The 11477-nt window shown below is 41.6% G+C and overlaps 1 long non-coding RNA gene and 1 pseudogene across 1 annotated transcript; both read right to left on the reverse strand.

The window, feature by feature from the left end:
* Positions 1-857: 857 nt before the first annotated feature.
* On the reverse strand, positions 858-1396 carry LOC123446324. The gene is made up of 3 exons (XR_006631307.1): positions 1304-1396; positions 1108-1209; positions 858-994 (listed from the first exon to the last, which is right to left on the reverse strand). It is a non-coding gene; the product is annotated as an uncharacterized LOC123446324 (long non-coding RNA).
* A 663-nt stretch (positions 1397-2059) lies between these two features.
* On the reverse strand, positions 2060-3012 carry LOC123446325 (annotated as a pseudogene).
* Between the last annotated feature and the right edge of the window lie 8465 nt (positions 3013-11477).

Genomic DNA, 11477 nt, shown 5'->3' on the forward strand with positions numbered 1-11477 from the left:
ATTTGGTGACTCCATTTGGTGACTGGAAAATTGTTATAGATGACTGGAAATGTAGCATGCCATAATTATTTTTCAAGCCCCACATAACTCCTTTTGGTGACAATTTGTCCATCAGATTTATAATTTCGAAATTTTTTACTTTTTCAGAATATTAGTGGACAATACTTCAATCAATTGCATATGCCAAAATTTAGTAGCACGGTTGGGCAGTTTCCTTTTGGAGGTTGATAAACTTACTCACAATAAGGGGAAGGTTGAGTAATGGATAACCAAAAATTAACATGTAGCCAAGGAGGGTTATTTAGAACTTTGAGAGAAGAGATAATAGAAAAATGTTTTTCAAGCACCACACAACTTAATTTAGTGATATTTGTCCATCAGATTCCTACCTATGGAGGAGGCTCTTTTCCCCATGTATTTCTGAATAAGCCCTCCACATATTGCTTGCTCCAATAATTTAGTATACCTTGGAAGTCCACTTACTACATGTGCGTGCCTTTGTGTCCAACGTGAGTTGCAACCTATGCCAAAACCTATGCCTTTGTGTCCACTTACTACATGTGCGTGCCACTTATTACATGGTATCTTTCATATTTTTAGTGCTAAATTATCCAAAAAATTAATGGTAGCATCAATTTATATGGTGCATAAATTTGAGTACCAGATTGACTTCATGTATTATTTTGTCAAAGAAAAGATGATAATTAACTGTTTTGAGTCTAGCCGTGCGAACGCACAGGTTGACGGCTAGTAGGAACCAAACTGGGAGAGACTTTTGTTGGTATATGTCGAATCGACTTCCATAATTCTCTTGAACTCAGATTACACCTCGGTAATAGAAAACTTACTAGGATGCGACCGTAGAAATTGCGGCTCCTGTTATACCAAGCTTAAAACCATATATAAGTAGCGGAAGAAGGACCATAGCAGAAAGATCCATCTGGGAGAGGCTGCTCCTCAGCCATTCGTCCTCCTCGCCTTCTGTTGGGCTCAACTGTACCAATTCCGACAACAGAAAAACAAATGTTCCTTCTATCAGAGAAAAACACCAACATAATGTCCACTGTTCTTTAGCAGCTAAAAAAGGATCAGATTTGGTCTGCTCACCTTCACATCCGTGAGATCGACGTTCCTCTTCCTGAGATACTTCATGAACTCCCGGAAGTTCGCCTCCGTGGGCCGGTAGTGCCCGCTATGAGGCCAGACAGCCTGAAGACGAAGAAGGGTAACTGAATCAGAGAGGTGAGCTTGGAACTCCAAACATGTAACTGTGACAAGAGTAGAAATCTGCAGATCCATGCACCTTTAGGATCCCGTTCGCGAGGACTAATCTCCCGGCAGCAAATGTGGCTCCACCGGCAAGGAAGCTGGAGTGCTGAAATGTCCCTTTGCTTTTCTGCAACAATGTGCTTATTTCATCAGTTGCAGGTAAATTTTATGATCTAGGTACCAGTAAAGTACTGCTGACAACGGACAAATGCCACTATTCTCTGACCGAGCCTATGTACATAATTTTCGTTGTGCTCAACACAAAGATCCATTTTGCATCCTTGGGCCCCTCGGACGTGTCGACAATCTTGCGGCTCAGCCTGTACATCATCATCTTATTCTCGATTGTTACCTCATAGAACTCCATCTCTCTCTGCACAAAGAAACAACACCATGTTCAGATATGTGACATTTTATGCCCTGCTTTTTTTTGTTTTGTTTCCTTGCTTGAACGCTAGTACTACATTTTCTAATTTCATATTTCTGATGGATTGGTCTACAGGTCGCAGCAACTTACAGGGCCAAGATACCTGATGCATTGCTGCAGCAGCTTCCATCTTGGGCAGTGGTCCTCAAGATTAATCTCTTTTCCTTCACCTACACCCAACCTGCCACAAACAGAATTTCAGGAATCATGAGCCTTTTTCGCCACTGCTGCTACCAGCTGCCAAGTGCTAATTCTACTCACTGCTCCTGCTAGAGCTACAACTACTTCTACTTTATTATCCTTCCTGCCACTCCTGCTGGTCATGGACTCATGGTGGTGGTGGTCATGGTGTTGCTTGTTGCTCGTCTCTCTACAAGCAGCCGCCTCCGTAGCCGGCGTTCTTGAACAGCTCCTGCTTGACGGCGTCCGCGCTCATCATCTCCCTCTGCATCTGCACCCACAAAACTCCAATCAGTGAGATGGAATTGGTGACCTGACCAGCTGAACTGATGATGGTAGCTCAAGAAGAAGATGAATCTATCCATGTTTGCTGGTGGATGATTAATCCATGGATGGAGGAGTTCTTGGTTACCTCGGAGCAGGATGCGTGCATGGCGTAGTCGTTGAAGCAGCTGACGATGCACTGCTGGATGTCGAGGCCGAGCGTGTCTAGGGTGCTCACCGTCGACACCAGCAGCCCCGGCATGGCCGCGCAGTAGATCTCCACCCGGGTGTCGCCCTCCTCCCCCTCCTTGCGCTCCACCTCGAACTGCAACCACACATCCCTCGGTCACCACCATTTTTTCCAAGCCGGAGCGGCTTCAATGGCGCATCTCTCTGCTCCATTGGTGACACAAGCTCTCGAAAGAAGATATCCTATCCCTATACTGACCTTGGGGGTGTTCCTGGCGAGCATCTCGTTGGGGTTGAGCTCCCGGAACACGCTGTGCAGGCGCCGCCACCTCGGGTCTGTCCATCTCCTCATGCAGCCGCCGGATCCTCTCCAGCAGCTCCTTCATGTAGTCGATGGTGTCCCCCAGGATCGACGTCCTGTCCATCTACAGACACCCAAAATCAAGAACGACATTCAGATTTACTCCCAGTCCCAAGATTCCACCACCCCTCATTCTGCCAAGATAGATGATTTGGTGGTGTTCATTCACCTTGCTGATCTTGGGCACAACGGAGCGGAGCATGGAGAGGCGGTCGTTGAGGCGCTTCCTATGGCGGTGCTCGGCCATCAGGTTGTTGGACGGCATGCCCTCCACCCGCTTCTTCCTCGACGCCGGCATCGCCGACATCTGACCCTGGCCGAACGTGCCGCCATCAGCCCCCGCCGCCAGCCCGGGCTCCACCTTGCAGGCGCGGAGGGAGCGGCCGTGGTGGCGAGGGAGCGGCCGTGGCGGCGAGCGTCGTGCGCCCGGAGGTTCGCCAGGTGCTTGCCGCTCCCGTCGTGGCGCGGGAACTTGCGGCGCACCTCGAAGACGCCGGTGGTGGCCGAGCGGCCGGTGGCGAGCGCCGCCGACAGCGCGAGGAGGAGGAGGAGGGCCAGACGAGCGCGAGGCGGCCCCATCCGTCGGGCCTTGAAGGCGTCGAACAGCATGGCTCCGGCGCGATGGGTGGAGATCTGGCTTGGGGCTGGTAGGGGTCATGGGTGGGAGAGAGTTTTTTTTGCAAATGGCGCACCACCTACAAGTGCGCCATTAGTAATCCTGGTTACTAATGGCGCACCACCTGGTGATGCGCCATTAGTAGTTTTGCAAATTTTTTTTATAGTAGTGGCGCACCACCTGCCAATGCGCCATTAGTAACCCTGGTTACTAATGGCGCACCAGCTGGTGGTGCGCCATTAGGAGTTTTGCAAAAAAAAATAGTAGTGGCGCAATGGGTGGGTGGTGCGCCATTACTCCACACATTAATAGTTAAACTAGTAATGGCGCACTCTACCCCGGTGTGCCATTAGTAATTTTGCAAAAATAAAAAAATAAAAAAAATATAGTAGTGGCGCACCGAGTGTGTGGTGCGCCATTAGTGTCCATCACACTAATGGCACACCTGCACATGGTGCGCCACTGCTATATAGTAGTGGCGCACTACTTGTCTGGTGCGCCATTAGTGTCTATATCATCTATAGCCCTTTTCCTAGTAGTGACTTCTTGAGATTGCATTGGTTTTCCCCATGAAGAGGAAAGGGTGATGCAGCAAAGTAGAGATAAGTATTTCCCCCAGTTTGAGAACCAAGGTATCAATCCAGTAGGAGTATCAAGATGAGGCACCAATAAATCTGCACAAAAACAAACAAACTTGCACCCAACACGATAAAGGGGCTGTCAATCCCTTCACGATTACTTGCAAGGTGAGATCTGATAGTGATAAAAGGTAAATATAAGTAAAAGTACAACAAGGTATTTTTGGTATTTTTGTATGTAGATCTGAATATATGATGTGTAAAATAGACCCGGGGGCCTTAGTGTTCACTAGAGGCTTCTCTCATGATAACAAGTATTACCGTGGGTGAACGAATTACTGTCGAGCAATTGATAGAATCGCGCAAAGTCATGACGATATCTAAGGCAATGATCATACATATAGGCATCACGTTCGAGACAAGTAGATCGACACTGTCTGCATGTACTAATATTACTCCACACATCAACCTCTATCCATCATGCATCTAGTGTATTAAGTTCATAACAAACAGGGTAACGCCTTAAGCAAGATGACATGATGTAAAGGGATAAATTCATGCAATATGATATAAACCCCATATTTTTACCCTTGATGGCAACAACACGATGCTTGCCTCGCTACCCCTTCTGTCACTAGGTGAGGACACCCCACGGTATGAACCCAAAACCAAGCACTTCTCCCATTGCAAGAATTATAGATCAAGTGGGCCAAACAAAACCCATAACTCGAAGAGAATTACAAGGATACGAAATCATGCATATAATAAATCAGAGGAGACTCAAATAATATTCATATATAATCTGATCATAAATCCACAATTCATCGGATCTCGACAAACACACCACAAAATAAAGTTACATCAGACAGATCTTCATGAAGATCATGGAGATCTTTGTATTGAAGATCCAAGAGAGAGAAGAAGCCATCTAGCTACTAGCTATGGACCCGAAGGTCTGTGGTGAACTAATCACACATCATCGGAGAGGCAATGGTGTTGATGAAGAATCCCTCCGTGTCGTTATCCCCCTCCGGCAGGGCACCAGAACGGTCCCTAGATGGGATCTCGCGAAGACAGAAGCTTGTGCCGGCGGAAAAGTATTTTCGTGGCTCTCTCGGCTGGTTTCGGGATTTTTGGGAATTTATAGGCGAAAGAGGTAGGGCAAAGGAGGCAAGGGGGCCCACGAGCCTGCTAGGCGCGCCCCCTAGGCACGCCTAGGGGGCTCGTGACCTCCCACGAGACCTCCTGCCTTGGTTTTGAAGTCTTCTGGGTCTCTTCTGTCATGGAAAAAATCATCCCGCGGGTTTTATTCCGTTTGGACTCTGTCTAATATTCTTTTGTGAAAAAAGGTCAAAAACACGGAAAAAACAGAAACTGTCACTAGGCGCTAAGTTAATTGGTTAGTCCCAAAAATGATATAAAATGGCATATAAATGCATATAAGACATCCCAAGTTGCTAATATAATAGCATTGAAGAATCAAAAATTATAGATATGTTGGAGACGTATCAAGCATACCCAAGCTTAACTCCTGCTCGTCCTCGAGTAGGGAAGTGATAAAGACCGAATTTTTGATGTGGAATGCTACCTAACATATTTGTTCTTTGTAACTTATTTCTTTTGGCATGAATTTTCAGATCCGTAAGATTCAAGACAATAGTTTATTGACATGAAAACAATAATACTTCAAGCATACTAGCAAAGTAATCATGAACTTTTTGAAATAACAAGGCCAAAGAAAGTTATCCCTACAAAATCATATAGTCTGGCTATGCTCCATCATCCCCACACAACGAATTTAAATTATGCACAACCCCAGTATTGGCCAAGTAATTGTTTTCGGATTCTTACTTTCTCAAGCTTTTTCAACTCTCACGCAATACATGAGCGTGAGCCATGGATATAGCACTATAGGTGGAATAGAGTGTGGTGGAGGTTGTGAGGCAAAAAGGAGGAGATGGTCACATCGACTCGGCGTATCATCGGGCTATGGAGATGCCCATCAATAGATATAAATGTGAATGAGTAGGGATTGCCATGCAACAGATGCACTAGAGCTATAAGTGTATGAAAGCTCAAAAAGAAAACTAGTGGGTGTGCACCCAACTTGCTTGCTCATGAAGACCTAGGGAAATTTTGAGGAAACCCATCATTGGAATATACAAGCCAAGTTATATAATGAATATTCACACTAGTATATGAAAGTGACAAAACAAGAGACTCTCTATCATGAAGAACATGGTGCTATTTTGAAGCACAAGTGTGGAAAAAGATAGTAGCATTGTCCCTTCTCTCTTTTTCTCTTATCATTTTATTTGTTTGGGCTCTTTGGCCTCTTTTTTTTTGGTGGGCATCTTTGGCCTTTTTTTTATTTCCTCACATGGGACAATGCTCTAATAATGATGATCATCACACTTTTATTTACTTACAACTCAATACTTAGAACAATAATGACTCTATATGAAATGCCTCCGGCAGTGTACCGGGATGTGCAACGATCTAGCTTAGCGTATGATGTTGAAACATCTCGCTAACTATCTTATGATCATGCAATGGCAAAATGAAAATTACGAAACATGTCATGAGACGGAACGGTGGAAGTTGCATGGCAATATATCTCAGAGTGGCTATGAAAATGCCATAATAGGTAGGTATGGTGGCTGTTTTGAGGAAGGTATATGGTGGGTTTGTGCACCGGCGGAAGTTGCGCGGCACTAGAGAGGCTAGAAATGGTGGAAGGTGAGAGTGCATCTATACCATGGACTCACATTAGTCATGAAGAACTCATATACTTATTGCGAAAGTTTTATTAGTAATTGAAACAAAGTGCTAAAGGCATACTCCTAGATGAAGGGCTGGTAGGTGTTAACCATCGCGCGATCCCGACCGCCACACAAAGGATGACAATCAATAACTCAATTATGCTCCGACTTCCTAACATAGCGGTTCACCATACGTGTATGCTACGGGAATCACTGACCTCAACACAAGTATTTCTAGGTTCACAACACCCTACTAACATGACTCTAATATTACCATATCCATATCTTAAAACTGATTGTGAGGAATGAAACTTCACTTACTAATCAATGCACTTGAATATGAAAGTTTCTATTATGTCCTCTCTGGATGCCTATCATATTTAGGACTAATTTCATAGCACACGCCAATTACCAAGTTACTTAGAGAGAGCACTCTCAAAATGATATAAGTGAAGATCGAGAGTTTTTATTTCTACAAAATATGACACCGCCGTGCTCTAAAAAGATTTAAGTGAAGCACTAGAGCAAAATTATCTAGCTCAAAAGATATAAGTGAAGCTCATGGGAGAAAAATTATCTAGCTGAAAAGATATATGTGAACCTCATTGGAGCTAAATTCCCTAGCTCAAAAGATATAAGTGAAGCTCATTGGAGCTAAATTGCCTAGCTCAAAAGATATAAGTGAAGCTCATTGAGTATTCTAACAAATTCACGATGAGTCCATGTCCCTCTCAAAAAGGTGTGCAGCAAGGATGGTTGTGATAAAACAAAAAGCAAAGACTCCTATAATACACGAGGCTCCAAGAAAAACACATATCATGTGGTAAATAAAAATATAGCTCGAAGTAACGTTACAGATGGATTGAAGACGAAAGAGGGGATGCCTTCCCGGGGCATCCCCAAGCTTAGGCTTTTTGGTGTCCTTGAATTTGGCTTGGAATGACTTGGGAATCCCCAAGCTTAGGATCTTTCCACTCTTTATTCCATTGTCCATAAGAACATCACCCAAAACATGAAAACTTCACAACACAAAACTTAAACAGAAACTCGTGATATCATTACCATAGGAATACAAACCACAAACTTTTTAGGTACTGTAGTAAACTTGATTTCCATTTAGATTTATGTTATATTACTTTATTCTCACTTTTCCATGGCTCGTACCCCCCAATACTAACCATAGTTTCATCAAAATAAGTAATCAACACAACAAAAACAGAATCTGTAAAAAACAAAACAGTCTGTAGCAATCTATATATTTCGTATACCTCTGTTATCCCAAAATTCTGAAAAATTATGACAATAAGGGAAATTTCCATATCAATCACCATCAAGAAGAATCAACTCAAAATCTCTTTCTGGATAGGAAATAAAAATAATTTAGTGAGCACAAAGTTTCTGTCTTTTTCTGCATGATTAAACAACTATCACCAAAACTAATCATAAAGGTTCTCCTTGGCACAAACACTAATTAAAACATCAGAAACACAATCATAACAGAATCATGATGGTGTGGACTCAACAAAACAGAAAGTGAAAAGCAAAAATAAATTTATTCATTGGGTTGCCTCCCAACAAGCGCTATCGTTTAACGCCCTTAGCTAGGCATAAGGCAATAGAATCAAGTATCGTCATCTTTAGTGCTCAAACTATAAGTAGCTCTCATAATGGATTCATAAGGCAATATTATTTTCTTTCTAGGAAAGTGTTCCATGCCCTTCTTCAATGGAAACTGAAATTTAATATTCCCTTCCTATCAATAACAACACCAATAGTCCTAAGGAAAGGTCTAGCAAGAATAATGGGACATGTCGGATTGCAATCAATATCAAGCACAATGAAATCTACGGGCACATAGGTCCTATTTGCAATAATAAGAAAATCATTGATCCTTCCCATAGATTTCTTAATAGTAGAATCCGCAAGATGCAAATTCAGAGAGCACTCATCAATCTCATTGAAGCCTAGAACATCACATAAATATTTTGGAATTGTGGAAGCACTAGCACCCAAATCACACAAAGCATGGCATTCATAATTTTTAATCTTGATTTGTATATTAGGTTCCCAATCATCATGAAGTTTTCTAGGAATAAATATTTCCAACTCAAGTTTCTCTTCAAGAGACTTCATCATAGCATCAATGATATGATTGGTAAAAGCCTTATTTTGGCTATAACCATGTGGAGAGTTTACCATGGATTGCATCAAGGAAATACATTCAATCAAAGAGAAACTATCATAATTAAATTCCTTGAAATCCAAAGTAGTAATTTCATCACTACTCAAAGTTTTGACATCCTCTATTACTGTTTTAGTATTGTTAGCATCAAGATAAATATACTCTGAATCATTGGGGAGTTTCTCAACCAAAGTAGATTGACATCCAGCCCCATCATCATTAGGATTGACATTAGAAAACGAGGATTCAATAGGAGTCACACCAAGCACTTTAAGATCTTCGTGATTCCCATCACGAGAACACGCCCTTTTAAGCCATTCATGTCTAGTAGAAATTTGGGCGGTTCTTTCTTTAATCTCATTCATAGAAACATGCATAGCTTTCAAAGTTTCATCCATATTAATCTTGGGAGGAACATATCTCGATTTCAAAGCATCAATATCAAGAGACACTCTATCAAAAGTCCTGGCCAAGTCATCAATTTTAAGCAGTTTTTCTTCTATGGAAGCATCGAAAATATTTTGCGAAGTAATAAACACCTTAATATTACTCTCAAGATCAGAAGGTATTTTATTATAATTTCCATGGGCATTTTTGTAGGAATTGGCAAAATTATTAGAGGGATTACTAGGAAAAGGCCTAGGATTAAAGTTACCTCTATAAGCATGGTTGTTACCAAAATTATTCCTACCAACAAAATTAATATCCAAATTTTCATTGATAATCTCAATCAAGGAAGATAAAGGCATATTATTTGGATCTAGAGGAGCACTTTTACTAGCAAAAAACTTCATTAACTCATCCATATTAGCACTCAAAGAGTTAATTTCTTCTATAGCATGCACTTTTTTACTAGTAGGTGACCTTTTAGTGTGCCTTTAGAATAATTTGTCATGATATTATCTAGGAGTTTTGTGGCTTATGCTAGTGTGATTTCCATAAAAGTTCCAGTAGAGGTGGAATCCAAGATATTTCTAGAAGCAAAATTCAAACCAGCATAGAAAATTTGTATAATCATCCAAAGACTCAGGCCATGAGCGGGACAATTTCTAATCATTACGGAGAGAGATAATCTAGTTGCTTAAAATTCATGATATCATTACAGAGAGAGATAATCTTAGCTGGTGGAAAATACTTGGAAATAAAGGCATCTTTACACTTGTTCCATGAATCAATACTATTTTTGGGTAAAGATGAAAACCAAGTTTTTGCTCGATCTCGTAATGAGAACGGAAATAGCTTCAATTTAATAATATCATTATCCACATATTTCTTCTTTTGCATATTGCATAACTCAATAAAGGTATTAAGATGGGATGCGGCATCTTCACTAGGAAGGCCGGAAAATTGCTCTCTCATAACAAGATTCTACAAGGCAGCATTAATTTCATATGAATCCGCACTAGTGGCGGGAGCAATTGGAGTACTAATTAAATCATTGTTATTAGTATTGGAGAAGTCACACAATTTAGTGGTTTCAGACATGGTGACTTAGCAAGAAGACAACCACACAAGCAAACAGAAAGCAAGCAAAAGAAAGGGCGAATGAAAAAGGCAAATATTTTTGTAAATTTTGTTTTTTAGAAGTGGGGGAGAGGAAAACGAGAGGCAAATGGCAAATAATGTAAATGAAAGAGATGAGTTTGCGATAGGTACTTGGTAGATATGCTTCACTTGAATAGTCCCCGGCAACGGCGCCATAAATTCTTTTTGCTACTACTTGAGCTTGCGTTGGTTTTTACCTTGAAGAGGAAAGGGTGATGCAACAAAGTAGAGATAAGTATTTCCCTCAGTTTGAGAACCAAGGTATCAATCCAGTAGGAGTATCAAGATGAGGCACCAATGAACCTGCGCAAAAACAAAAAACTTGCACCCAACGCGATAAAGGGGTTGTAAATCCCTTCACGATTACTTGCAAGGTGAGATCTGATAGTGATAAAAGGTAAATATAAGTAAAAGTGCAGCAAGGTATTTTTGGTATTTTCGTATGTAGATCTGAATATATGATGTGTAAAATAGACCCGGGGGGCATAGTGTTCACTAGAGGCTTCTCTCATGATAGCAAGTATTACGGTGGGTGAACGAATTACGGTCGAGCAATTGATAGAATCGCACAAAGTCATGCCGATATTTAAGGCAATGATCATACATATAGGCATCACGTCCGAGACAAGTAGACCGATACTGTCTACATCTACTACTATTACTCCACACATCGACCGCTATCCAGCATGCATCTAGTGTATTAAGTTCATAACAAACAGAGTAACGCCTTAAGCAAGATGACATGATGTATAGGGATAAATTCATGCAGTATGATATAAACCCCATCTTTTTACCCTTGATGGCAACAACACGATGCGTGCCTCACTACCCCTTCTGTCAGTAGGTATGAACCCAAAACCAAGCACTTCTCCCATTGCAAGAATTATAGATCAAGTTGGCGAAACGAAACCCATAACTCGAAGAGAATTACAAGGATACAAAATCATGACTATAAGAAATCAGAGGAGACTCAAATAATATTCATAGATAATCTGATCATAAATCCACAGTTCATCGGATCTCGACAAACACACCGCAAAAGAAAGTTACATCGGATAGATCTCCATGAAGATCATGGAGAACTTTGTATTGAAGATCCAAGAG

The sequence above is a fragment of the Hordeum vulgare genome, chromosome 4H, assembly GCF_904849725.1.
Source record: "Hordeum vulgare subsp. vulgare chromosome 4H, MorexV3_pseudomolecules_assembly, whole genome shotgun sequence".
Taxonomy (NCBI): domain Eukaryota; kingdom Viridiplantae; phylum Streptophyta; class Magnoliopsida; order Poales; family Poaceae; genus Hordeum; species Hordeum vulgare.